The following is a 13,994-nucleotide window of genomic DNA, read 5'->3' on the forward strand; positions in this document are numbered from 1 at the left end:
GAAGGTAGTGCCACACAGCCCACAGTCCACTTGAAGGTAGTGCCACACAGCCCACAGCCCCCATGTAGACAGCACCCCCTCCCCGTTCCTGTAGATAGTGCCACTGTAGCTTCCTGAAGGAGCGAAATCCCCCTTTGGCTGGGGATTCCGCTCCTGGAGCGCTCCCCTTCATGTCTCTGTCCATATATTGACAGGAACATCAGGGGCAACTCCTGAAGCGGAATCCCCACACACAGCCCCTGTCATCTGTGTCCATTTATGGACAGTGACGTCACTGGCTTATCTTGGAGTGGAATCTCCGGTCACAGAGTTGGCAACGCTGTGGACGGGGGTTTCCGCTTCAGGAGTTTCCCCTGATGTCACTGTCCATTTATAGACAGAGACATCAAGGAGCGATACAGGAGTGGAATCCCCGGCCACACGGGGATTCCGCTCATTCAGGGAGCTACAGTGGTGCTAATAGATAGCAGAGCAGGCAGATACCTTCCTGCTCTGCTATAGTGGCATCGTTACCGCTGTAGCAGCCGCAGCGGCTGCTAGCGGCAACGCCGGCCATGGAGGGTCCCGTCCCCCATCCCGACGGGCGCCCTCATGCCCAGTGTCACGCTAGCAGCCACTATGGCTGCTACAGTGGCAGTGATGCCACTGAGTGAAGAAGCGGCCGGGCAGAAAGGCGACTGCTGAGTCGCAGGGACCGGGCACTTCTGAAACAAGCAGAGGAAGGGAGCCAGCGCAGTGCCCCCTTTCACCTGCTGGGATGGTGCACCATGTGCAATGGCATAGGTCGCACACCCCTAAGGCCGGTCCTGGGTGGGAGGGTATACGTCAGGGTCTCCGCCTGGAGCGGAATCCCCAGCAATGCTATGACCGGGGATTCCGCTCCTAGCCCACATCCACCTTCCCGCTGGGTGCTGCCAGAAGGTGGATGAGGCAGCACCCGGTGTTCATCCGGCCACCATTAAAATAGATTGGATACGGCGCCGGACCTCCCTTTGAGCCAGATCTGAAAACGCTGCAGGTAACGTTTTTAGATCCGGCTCCCAGGGAGGTCCAGCACCGTGCAGCGCCACAACTGATGTCCTTCGTGCCAGAACAGATCACATAGAAAACTATGGGATCCGTTCTAGCATCAGTTTGCCTCCGGCTTTTCTTAAACACGCTGGAGGTAAGCCGAAGCGGACGCCGGACATATGTGAACGGACCCTTACAGGAAGCACGCTGGTGCTGGATTACTGGAAGCAGGCGAGTGCTGGATTACTGGAAGCTGGATTGTGCTGGACTGGTCACGGACGCTGGACTCAGGACTGAACACGGATACAGGACTGGTGACGGACATTGGACTTAGGATACAGGATAGTCATGGACACAGGTTTCAGGGAACAGGATACCTTCACAGACTAACACTGGATTAGAGACAACATTGCTCAGGCACTGAAGAAGTGGGCAGAGTTCTGTAAGTAGTACAGGTGTGCTGGGGTAGGTTTGGAGCAATATTCCTGTGCACGCGCTGGTCCTTTCAGAACTGGGATGAGCGCGCACCATACGGGCACAGGCCAGAGGAGGAGAGAGCAGAGCGTGCTGGCATTCTGGGGCAGGGACACGCCGGCGATGAGGACAAGCAAGCTGGCGGCCGCTGGGGTGAGTGAGAGCCACGGGCATCGGGTTTACACTTACAATACATTCTTTATTTGTATGTTTGTGCTTATTTGTCTTCAATCCACCTTTTTTATCATTTCAGGTGGACATTTTTGGGGCGTCGGAACCAGTTTTTCATAGGGTTATGGTTTCAACATACAATGGTCGTCCCAGAACCAATTGATGTTGTAATGCAAGGACAAATGTTAAATTAGATTCAGTTTAGAACAGGTTAGCCACTAAAAATCTCCACAATTTATGTCATCCTGACCTTGAATTCTGAATGCTAGTTGTAGAAAAAAATACTTTTATCCTCTGCTCACCTCATAATATCCCACAGTAAAACCCTGAGGCTTTGCAGCCGTTAACTGCTGTTCCTGTTTTCTCAACTCTACCAAATCATACTTTTAACATCTCTCAGGCTCCATAAAATGTGTTATTTCCACAACTATTTTACAGACTTTGAACGTCAACTAATGTTCTTAATTTTTATAGACCAACCCAATTTTTGCTGGCTGCATTTCATGATTCTTGATAAATATACCTGCACAAAGTAATGTATTGTGCCCTCTATGGCCCCCTGCACACGGCTGTGCCCATAATCACGACCAATGATTAAAGGCATGGTCGGCCGCGTACAGCTGCAGACAGTCACCAGAATTTGCGGGCCGTGCTCCAATTATAAAGTATTGTAGTATGGTCTGTAAAATAAAAAAATAGAACATGTACTATTTTTTGTGGGTCATTTCTACGGTCTGGTCACTGTCCCTTAAGTATATGGGAAGGTGTCAGTGGGCAATAGAAATGAATGGGTCCATACTTTGATCCGCAATTACGGTCCATAATTGCGGATCAAAATTACGGCTGTGTGCATGGGGCCTATGTGTTGTCATTCTCAAAATCAGAATATAAACAATATGTAATATTAACTTACGAAAAACAAAAAACTTAGGGTGTGTTTAGACGTGCCATTTGGTTGCGGTTTTGCTGTAAATTTTAATTAGGTTTTTTCGATTAATATAGTTTACTAAGCAAAAGTTCATCCTTTCTGTTATTTAATACAATATATATATTGTAAATGTGAAAAAATTTGTCATGAAAACAGTCACCTTGAGGATATTCCATCCTCCTCTATTACAAACATGATCTGGTATCATTGACAAAATGTTTATTTGTCCATCAACTATGTGTCACAAATAAAGAGCATAATGCAGAACAATTTTTTTAGTTTATTATTTTGCAGAGATATCTGTGCATGATTGGTAAGATAATTAAAACTCAGCTTGATTGTAAAATATTACAATAATACCTAGATCAGCTGTCAACATGGGCAAAACATGACAAATTAATTTTAATGTTGATAAATGTGGACCAATACACCTAGGCCACAATAAGACATATATATTAAACAGAATAAAACAGCGAATAACTGAACAAGAAAAGGACCAGGGTATCTGGTTACAAGTAAGCTAAGCAGAAGTACTCAATGTCAAGATGCAGCTGCAAAAGCATAAAAACCTGTGATTCAAATGTAATATTACACCTCTATAAATCTCTTTTAAGGCCACATCTTGAATATGGAATTCAGTTTTGGGCTCCACATTGTAAAAATAATATTGGAGAGCTGGATAATTTTCAAAAGCGGGCAACTAGATTATTAAATGGGATGGGAGGTCTCTCTTACAATGAAAGGCTAGATAAATTGGGCTTGTTCAGCTTTGAAAAAAGATGCCTTAGGGGTGATCTTAAAGAAGCACTGTCACCACATTATAAGTGCACTATCTCCTATATAAGGAGATCGGCGCTGTAATGTAGGTGACAGCAGTGCTTTTTATTTAAAAATAACGATCTGTTTTCACCACTTTATTAGCGATTTTAGATTTATGCTAATGAGTTGCTTAATGCCCAACTGGGCGTGTTTTTACTTTAGACCAAGTGGGTGTTGTACAGAGCAGTGTATGACGCTGACCAATCAGCATCATTCACTCCTCTCCATTCATTTAGTCAGCGCATAGGGATCCTTTTAGATCGCTATGTGCTGTCTTATACTAACACATTAACAATACTGAAGTGTTTACACAGTGAATAGACATTCCACGGGATGTCTATTCACAATCTGTGCACTTCATTACTGTTTCTGTGGCACTTACAGCAGAGCAAGCTTAATCTCGCGAGATTACGCTGTAGATGACCGGTTACAACGAGATTACGCTTTGCTCTGCTGTGACTACTACAGAAACAGTAACGAAGTGCACAGATTGTGAATAGACATCCCGTGGAATGTCTATTCACTGTGTAAACACTTCAGTATTGTTAATGTGTTAGTATAAAACAGCACATAGCGATCTAAAAGGATCCCTATGCGCTGACTAAATGAATGGAGAGGAGTGCATGACACTGATTGGTCAGCGTCATACACTCCTCTGTACAACGCCCACTTGATCTTAAGCAACTCATTAGCATAAATCTAAAATCGCTAATAAAGTGGTGAAAACAGATCATTTTTTCAAATAAAAAGCACTGCTGTCACCTACATTATAGCACCCATCTCCTTATGTAGGAGATAGGGAACTTATAATGTGGTGACAGAGCCTCTTTAACATGTATAAGTATTTGTGTGGTCAGTGGAAAGAACTAGCACATGATTTGCTCTTTCCAAGAACTTTACAAAGGACCATGGGACATTTATTGTGTGTAGAACAAATACATTTTGGACCTTAATATAGGAAAGGGTTCTTTACAGTTAGAGTAGTCAAACTTTGGAATGCCCTACCCCAAGAGGTAGTAATGGTAGATACTATGTCAGCATTTAAAAAAGGATAGAGGATTATTTACTGACAAATGGCGTTAAGGATTATAACTAATCTAGCAATAAATAACGTGTAATTTATTGAGAAAGGATGAACTTAATGAACTTGCGTCTTTTTTCAACCTATGTAACTATGAATTTACAGCTCCAGCGGCTGCATCTTCTCTGATTAAGTGTCCCCATAAAAAGTACTTCATGTTCTATAAGTTGGTTAAGCATTGTTGTCATTAGCAATGTCAATACACTAATAACCACTATTTGAAAAGAGACTTGGAACCGCACACTAAACTGCCACAGAAGAAGGACAGGAAGTGTTGACAGAGAGGTTGCAGGCATCAGATATTGGCATACAGAAATAGAACTAGGTTACTTTAGTGTGGTTTTGTGTGGTTTTTGGTTAGATGTTTTTTATTTTGTAGGTGTTAGAAAAACAATTTATTCTTGCATCAGTTCTAACCCGTTAGTGACTGCCAGAGGCATGGCCTAGCAGATGCCTGTCCGTTTTACAAGGACATGCAGTAATACACTGCAATACAAAAGTATTGCAGTGTATTATAAAAGCGATCGGAGGATCGCATAGTGAAGTCCCCTAGTGGGACTAGTAAAAAAAAAAGTTTAATAAAAATAAGTGAAAAGAAAATGAAAAACCGACTTTTTCCCCATACAAAATGATTTATTATTAAAAAAAAAAAGGAAAAATGTTACACATATTTGGTATTGCCACATCTGTAACGACCCCAACTATAAAGTTATTACATTATTTAATCCGCACAGTGAGTGCCGTAAAAAATAAAATAAAAAACAATGCGAAAATTTATGTTTTCCGTTAATTCTGCCTACAAATTTTTTTTTATTTAAAGTGATCAAAAAGTCACATCTACTTCAAAATGCTACCAATAAAAACTACAAGTCGTCCTGCCAAAAAAATGCCCTCATACAACTGCATCGGCAGAAAAATAAAAAAGTTATGGCTTTTCAAATATGGAGACACAAAAACAAATGATTTGGAAAAAAAGTGTTTTTACTGTGTAAAAGTAGTAAAACATAAAAAATCTATATAAATTTGGTATCTTTGTCATCGTAACAACCCGCTGAATAAAGCTATTGTATTATTTTTACCACATGGTAAATTTATGATGCAAAAAAGTGTGGCGAAATTGCTGTTTTTTTTCTTTTCCCCCCCAAAAAAATATTTTATAAAAGTTAATCAATAAATTCTATGTACCCCAAAATGGTGCTATTAAAAAACACAAAACAAGACCTTATACAGCTATGTCGACGCAAAAATAAAAAAGTTATAGCTCTTTGAATGAGACGATAGAAAAACGTAAAAAAAATAGGCTGGTCATTAAGGGGTTAAAGCAATTTCTGAAATCTGGTTGTATCACAGAATTAAAAGACATAGTGTACAATTGTGGCCTAGTTTTCATAGAAATTGCTTCACTTCTTCAAAGAATCTCTACTAACAAAGAAACTGTTTTTTACAAAATACAGTATCGTATTTTTCGGACTATAAGACGCAGTTTTTAGCAAGAATAAACCTTGCTAAAATGTCCCTGCGTCATATAGTTGACAGTCAGAGGACCCAGCGGTACCGGGCCCCCTGACCGCTCCTTACTTAACCCCTTCCCGACCCGTGATGTGCCAGCACATCATCGAGCGGGTAGGGGATGATGTATAGAGCGGGCTCACACGCTGAGTCCGCTCCATACACTGCAGGTGTCAGCTTCTGACACGCTGCACTAACAGCTAGGAACAGTGATGGCGCTGTTCCTGACCGTTTAGCTAGTTAAATGCCGCGGTCAATAGCAACCGCGGCATTTATATTGGTTTTCCTATGAAGGGCATTTATGACATACCCACAGGATATGTCATAAATGTCAGATAGATGTGGGTCTCACCTCTGGGACCCGCATCTATCTCTAGAACGGGGCCCCCTAAGCCCCGTTCTATCTCACCCGACTCCACTGTCTTCCGGCCACTTCACTTCCTGGTTACATGGTCGAGTAACGCAAACAGTGTAACTCGCTGAGCAACGCTATTTCCGCAACTCTCATAGAACTGAATAGTAGTTACGGAAACAGAGTAGCATGCTACGCTGCTTCTATAACTGCCATTCACTACTATGGGAGTTACGGAAATAGCGTAGCTCAGCGAGTTATGCGGTTTCCGTAACTCATCCATGTATTGCAGTGTATTGTACAAGCGATCAAATGATCAAATGATCGCTAGTTCAAGTCCCCTAGGAGAACTAATAAAATGTGTGTAAAAAAAAAGTTAAATACATTTTCAGGTGTGTAAAAAAAAATGTAAAGTTTAAAAAAAACACTTCCCATTTTTCCTCAAGCACAATGTAAAAATAAAAAAATAATTTAAAAATTGGTATCGCTGCATCCGTAAAAGTCCAAAACTATTACAATATAGCATTATTTGACTCACGCAGTGAACAGTTTAAATCCCGCAAAAAATAAGCCCTTACACCGCTAAAACGATTTTCAGAATGTGGTGAAACTGAACAAATTATTTTTTTAACCAATAGTTTTTTCTTTGTAAAAGAAGTAAAATATGTTGGTTTTTTTTCCTATTTTCTGTTGTCTAAAACCTGGGTGCGTCTTATAGTCAGGTGCGTCTTATAGTCTGAAAAATACAGTACATGTAACAAATGCTAGTATGGACATTTGCATGCAGATCATACGACCTCTCCATATTCAAGTATAATTCCTCCCACACAGAACCATAGTGGTAAGTTAATTGACTTCAATGTCTTCTAATATGATTCTAGTTTGGGCATACTTGTGATAGGAAAATTAGACTGTGAGTCCCAATTTTGACAAATAGTTACTAATGTGAGTGATACATTCAATGTATAGTGCTATGAAAAAGGTTAGTTCTCTATATTTAATTGGTAAACTAATAATATAGATAATGCCTTATCCTAGATTAGAACCTCTATATAGCGAAAGATCAAATTTATTGTTTACTTTTGTACAATCTATGGCATTTATATGTACAAATTACTTTAACATTTATGGCATAATAATATAAATATTAACAATTTCTCTCTTAAATCTTCTAATAGTGCCTTTCCTGAAAATAATAATCTTCTATATGTAATATTAATATAGTTTCCATCCTCCTCTTCAGCTCCAGGATATCAAATGAATCATGCAGTGCCAAAATGTACTACAAATTGGAGGTAAAACCTCATCAGGAAGCAAAATAAAGCTGTGTTCCCAGGTATGTATAGTAATGATATCATGTTGGTTCTAAATCTCATTGCGTACTTTTTCTACATTATAGTACGGTATATTATTTGCTGTTGTAAAAAGAACTTTTCAATTATGGAGTCAAACAACGGACAGCAATTGAAACCATAAAATGTTTATATAAAGGACTTGTCTTTTTGTTTTGTTTTTAAAAACTTTGACAAAACCTGTTGAGCATGATATAATAAACTGCAGTATACTTACATTCTGTAATCGTTCTTTTCTTCACCATCGTTCTCCATTGATCCCTGAAACACCTGCAGCTTTTGTCATACTTGGCCATCTAATATCACATCACATGGCCGCATACTCCAATAACGGCCATGGTCTAAAATAATACGATGGCATATACTTACTGTACCTTTTGAAATATTCCTTTGTCCCCCGCTGTCCGTTTCCATTGAACCTGAGAAATCATTTAACCTCTATGACGTTTGTTAATGTGACATCCCGTTACGTGGTCGCATACGCTATTGGACCCACGGTCGAAAATATTATATGCTTGAGAAGAACATAGACTCCATACAGACCTTGCAACAGGTTGGCTCAAACCTAGGTCCCCAGTGATGCAAGGCAACAGTGCTTACAAGTGTGTACACACCATAGTGGATGCTTTGGGGCCATTGGAGAGCCCTAGTTGGTCCCATCCCTTTGCTATTGGGGGGTGAGGACCTGTACGGGACTCTCCTCTCAGTACTTTATGCATTGAATGCAAATAAGTGAGGATTGACCCAAAATAATTTTTTGAGGGGGAAGCAAACACAGGACCCTTCTGTCTCAAGTAGCAAAGCCCTGCACCATAATGGGGGGCCATCTCAGCTCTGGGGCCCCCTCTCTCTTATGTATGATTTAACTGCATTGGCTGTTTAAATTTAACCAATACTTTTTGGCATTTATAAAGTGATCCATTTACATTCTGCCAAGAACATTTGTAGCAGCGTGAGCCAAGCAAAGTTTTGAATTGCTTAAGTAACCATAGAAACAAATTGTAATCTAATCATTTAAGTGAGCTCCTGCAATGTTTAACCTGAGCTTGTCAGCTGAGTGAATGTGTTTATTGAGAAAGATTTTATTAATTACAAACTCTTATTGAAAAAAATACAGCTTGTACAGTAAGAATGGAAATTAAGTTGGCTTTCTACCAGCAATGCTTTAAGAAAATGCATTTAGAAAAATAGAAAGGATGTGACAGTTTAATGTATTTCTGCATTCAACAAAGCTCTTGGCAATAAAATGCTATCATTTAAGGTCTTCCAATTTTCTTGTGTATGCTAAAAGCATTGAGATAAAGAAAAATACTAGGGAAAGAGGAATAACATGTAATATCAGCATAATATAATAAACATGTTGCATGGTTTCACATTTTAATTCAGTAAAATGTATACAAAACTGCAGTATTTAGAAGCTCAGCAATAAAGCCTATGCTTCTCTGGATCCCAGGCAATGTGCAGGACTATAAGTAAGCATATAGCAACAGTATTATTAGTATATAATATCATTACACAAAAAAAAAAACAAGAAAAATAAGAGCAACAGTGTAGAATTAATCCTTAATGCTTAGGACTGCATTAGCTGTGAATATGGCCCTGCAGCAGCCTATATTTCATTGAAGCATATGCTCAGTTATACTATATGTGGATATTTTAAAACTGTGCATCATTGGTAACCTTAACTGTAAATCTCAGAATAGGGCCATACTACTAATATAAGGGCAGGTTATACACCAGTACCCAGCTGGGCACAGACAAGTCACAATGTTATATGATGGAGAAGGCACATGTGCAGAATACTGATGAACAGCCACTCTCACACCTATCATCCATGAGGGAGGTGGCTTCTTAGTATTAATATTGCACACAGAGAAGGCTTCCATAAAGTGCCAGTCATAAGGTTAGGTGTTATGCACCATGCTGGGTAGGCACCTATTAGTCACTTTCATACTATTAGAATAGACAAGTTGCCCAGCACATTTTAAGTGCACCAACAGAAACACTGACACCCCATTCTCCCCAACATCACATGGCCATATTGCATCCTGCAAAAATTATAAACGTACGTTATTAGTCAATATTTTTGCCAAAATATGCAAAGCTTGCAACCCGCGGAAAGGGTCCTTATTGTCTTGCGAGTCCCTATACTAACATTACAAATCAATCTAAAAAAAAGGGATTAAATTTACAGTAACATTGTAGGGATTGACCACTTTCCAATGAAATGTATAAAAAGCCATAAATTGCTGTGCTCCGGTACAGGCAACTGTAAATACCCACATCACTCACCCCTGCACTCCTTGGCCTACTGTTCCCCCTGGAATGACTTAATAAACAGAGGCCGGCGGGATTATCCTGTCCATAGCTCAAAGATGGCAGCCATCAGGTCATTGGGCCATGTGACCGCCTCTCTGCTTGCCTGCTCTTCTGCATCGGCGCTGGAAGCACATGCACAAATGTTGAAGATTCTGCAGCATGTATCTAGGCATGCACTGAATGCTTGCCATGGTTCAGTCACTAAATATATATAGATACTGTGTATATATATATATATATATATATATATATATATATATATATATATATATATATATGTATATATATATATATATATATATATGTATATATATATATATATATATATATAAATATACAGTGAAGGAAATAAGTATTTGATCCCTTGCTGATTTTGTAAGTTTGCCCACTGTCAAAGTCATGAACAGTCTAGAATTTTTAGGCTAGATTAATTTTACCAGTGAGAGATAGATTATATATAAAAAAAAAAAATAAATCACATTGTCAAAATTATATATATTTATTTGCATTGTGCACAGAGAAATAAGTATTTGATCCCCTACCAACCATTAAGAGTTCAGCCTCCTCCAGACCAGTTACACGCTCCAAATCAACTTGGTGCCTGCATTAAAGACAGCTGTCTTAAATGGTCACCTGTATAAAAGACTCCTGTCCACAGACTAAATTAATCATTCTGACTCTAACCTCTACAACATGGGCAAGACCAAAGAGCTTTCTAAGGATGTCAGGGACAAGATCATAGACCTGCACAAGGCTGGAATGGGCTACAAAACCATAAGTAAGACGCTGGGTGAGAAGGAGACAACTGTTGGTGCAATAGTAAGAAAATGGAAGACATACAAAATGACTGTCAATCGACATCGATCTTGGGCTCCATGCAAAATCTCACCTCGTGGGGTATCCTTGATCCTGAGGAAGGTGAGAGCTCAGCCGAAAACTACACGGGGGGAACTTGTTAATGATCTCAAGGCAGCTGGGACCACAGTCACCAAGAAAACCATTGGTTACACATTACGCCGTAATGGATTAAAATCCTGCAGTGCCCGCAAGGTCCCCCTGCTCAAGAAGGCACATGTACAGGCCCGTCTGAAGTTTGCAAATGAACATCTGGATGATTCTGAGAGTGATTGGGAGAAGGTGCTGTGGTCAGATGAGACTAAAATTGAGCTCTTTGGCATTAACTCAACTCGCCGTGTTTGGAGAAAGAGAAATGCTGCCTATGACCCAAAGAACACCGTCCCCACTGTCAAGCATGGAGGTGGAAACATTATGTTTTGGGGGTGTTTCTCTGCTAAGGGCACAGGACTACTTCACCGCATCAATAAGAGAATGGATGGAGCCATGTACCGTCAAATCCTGAGTCACAACCTCCTTCCCTCCACCAGGACATTAAAAATGGCTCGTGGCTGGGTCTTCCATCACGACAATGACCCGAAACATACAGCCAAGGCAACAAAGGAGTGGCTCAAAAAGAAGCACATTAAGATCATGGAGTGACCTAGCCAGTCTCCAGACCTTAATCCCATTGAAAACTTATGGAGGGAGCTGAAGCTCCGAGTTGCCAAGCGACAGCCTCGAAATCTTAATGATTTACAGATGATCTGCAAAGAGGAGTGGGCCAAAATTCCATCTAACATGTGTGCAAACCTCATCATCAACTACAAAAACCGTCTGACTGCTGTGCTTGCCAACAAGGGTTTTGCCACCAAGTATTAAGTCTTGTTTGCCAAAGGGATCAAATACTTATTTCTCTGTGCACAATGCAAATAAATATATATAATTTTGACTATGTGATTTTCTGTTTTTATTTTTATATAATCTATCTCTCACTGGTAAAATTAACCTAGCCTAAAAATTCTAGACTGTTCATGTCTTTGACAGTGGGCAAACTTACAAAATCAGCAAAGGATCAAATACTTATTTCCTTCACTGCATATATATGTGTATGTATAGACAATTATTCGATAGGAAATATATGCAGTACCGTGATCATACCCCTGCATTCGAGCAATCGGTGGGGCTCCCAGCACCTGGACCCCCAGGCATCAAGACCTTGTATCATATCTTTATGTTAACCTTTAACTCTAGACACTTATAAATGTCTGAAAATAATATAGTTATGCTAATTGATTTATGTCCTGAAATTCCATAAACAATGTCAGGTTTTCTTTTTTTTTTCCAAATTCAATATTTTGCAGTTTTTATGGTCTGGGCTAAAATGCCGCAGTCAGATGTTTGTTGTGCATTTATAGCAAAATGTGAGACTGTCTACACACACACACAGTGTTTTAGTTTATGGAATTTTATTGGCTTTTTTTGGATGAGCACCAATATTTTTTTAATTAGTTTATAAAAGGTAAATAAATTACAATATCTACAAAATGTTTTGGCTTGTTTGTACAGTGTACATAAAATACAGAAACATAATACAGAGACATACAATAAAAGTAGCAATACAACAACATTAATTACATTGTACAGTATATGCAGTAAGGAGAAAATGCAAGTAGTATGGCATCCTTATATTTATACCCAAATAAAACTATACAATTATATATATATAAAGAAAATGGGATAAGTGGTGCTCAGAGTATTGAATCTTGTACCCAATAACGGAGATATCTCAACTGTCCAGCAAGGTATTTGGGTCAGTGCCATTTTTATCAAAACATAGAATGCTGAAGTTTTGGCATTTTTCATACCTTCAGCATGTTGTTACATAGAGGGAGATTGCACAGGTGCATAATACTGATGAACATCCACTCTCACTACTATTTATGAGGGGGTCGCTGCTTAGTATTATCATTGCACATAGATAAGGCTTCTATAAGTTGCCAGTCGCAACCAGGGTCAGCTTTAGGCTACAGGGTGCCCTGTGCGGAATTGCCCTTTGGTGCCCCCCACACCATTTATCATTGTTATGTATTGTCGACATTTGGTGCTTTTGTTTGTGCATTTGTCACACCGAAAAATGCGTAAAAAATGCTTGGTTTAAGCGTCCCATTGACATCAATGGTATAGCGCGCCGTTAGTGCATACGACATGTTTTGTTAAAAAATGTGTCGCGGAAAAAAAGTAGTGTCAGGTAAATTCTTCGGCACAAAAAACACGCCGAAAATGCGCCAAAATCGCACCTAATTTCTATAGTCAATGGGAGTACTGATAGAGCGGCAAAAAATGTGATGAATACGCGTCAAAAGCGCCTGTAGTTTAAAAAGAACTTTACAAAAATACTAGTGTTTATAAGGTCATGTGCACGCACAAAGAAAAAAAACGTCTCAAAATATGGAGCTGTTTTCAAGGCAAAACAGATCCGGATTTTCAGCCGTTTTTTATTCAAAGTCGCGTTTTTCACTGCGTTTTTAACAGCCGTTTTTGGAGCTGTTTTTCTATAGTCTATGAAAAACTGCCCCAAAAACGGCTGAAGAAGTGACATGCACTTCTTTTTCGTGGCCGTATTAAAAAAAATTACCTTTAGGGCTTATTCAGACGAACGTATAATATGTCTGTGCAACGCGCCTCGCACGGACCTATGTTAGTCAATGGGGCCGTTCAGACAGTCTGTGATTTTCACGCAGCGTGTGTCCGCTGCGTAAAACTCACGACATGTCCTATATTTGTGCATTTTTCGCACATCACGCACACATTGAAGTCAATGGGTGCGTGAAAATCACACGCAGCACACGGAAGCACTTCCGTGTGACGCGCGTGATTTGCACAACAGCAGTAAAAACTATGAATGAAAACAGAAAAGCACCACGTGCTTTTCTGTTTACAAACATAAAAACAGAGTGTCATAATGATGACGGCTGCGCAAAAATCACGCAGCCACGCATCATATGCTGCTGACACACGGAGCTGTTATGGACCTTTTGCGGGCGCAAAATGCGGCGTTTTTTGCACGCGCAAAACGCACACGCTCGTGTGAATCCGGCCTTAGGCTGAGATTACACGGTCGGATACGCTGCGTAAAAGAAC

The 13,994-nt window shown here is 40.0% G+C and overlaps 1 long non-coding RNA gene across 1 annotated transcript in view; it reads left to right on the forward strand.

Annotated features, from left to right (window-relative positions):
- Positions 1–13,994, forward strand: part of LOC142744318 (uncharacterized) — a 69,251-nt gene that overhangs the window by 25,441 nt on the left and 29,816 nt on the right. The window contains exon 2 of the long non-coding RNA XR_012881661.1: positions 7,589–7,681. This is a non-coding gene — a long non-coding RNA (uncharacterized LOC142744318). The remainder of the gene's footprint in view (positions 1–7,588; positions 7,682–13,994) is intronic.

Source organism: Rhinoderma darwinii, chromosome 1, assembly GCF_050947455.1.
Source record: "Rhinoderma darwinii isolate aRhiDar2 chromosome 1, aRhiDar2.hap1, whole genome shotgun sequence".
NCBI classification, from domain to species: Eukaryota; Metazoa; Chordata; class Amphibia; order Anura; family Rhinodermatidae; genus Rhinoderma; species Rhinoderma darwinii.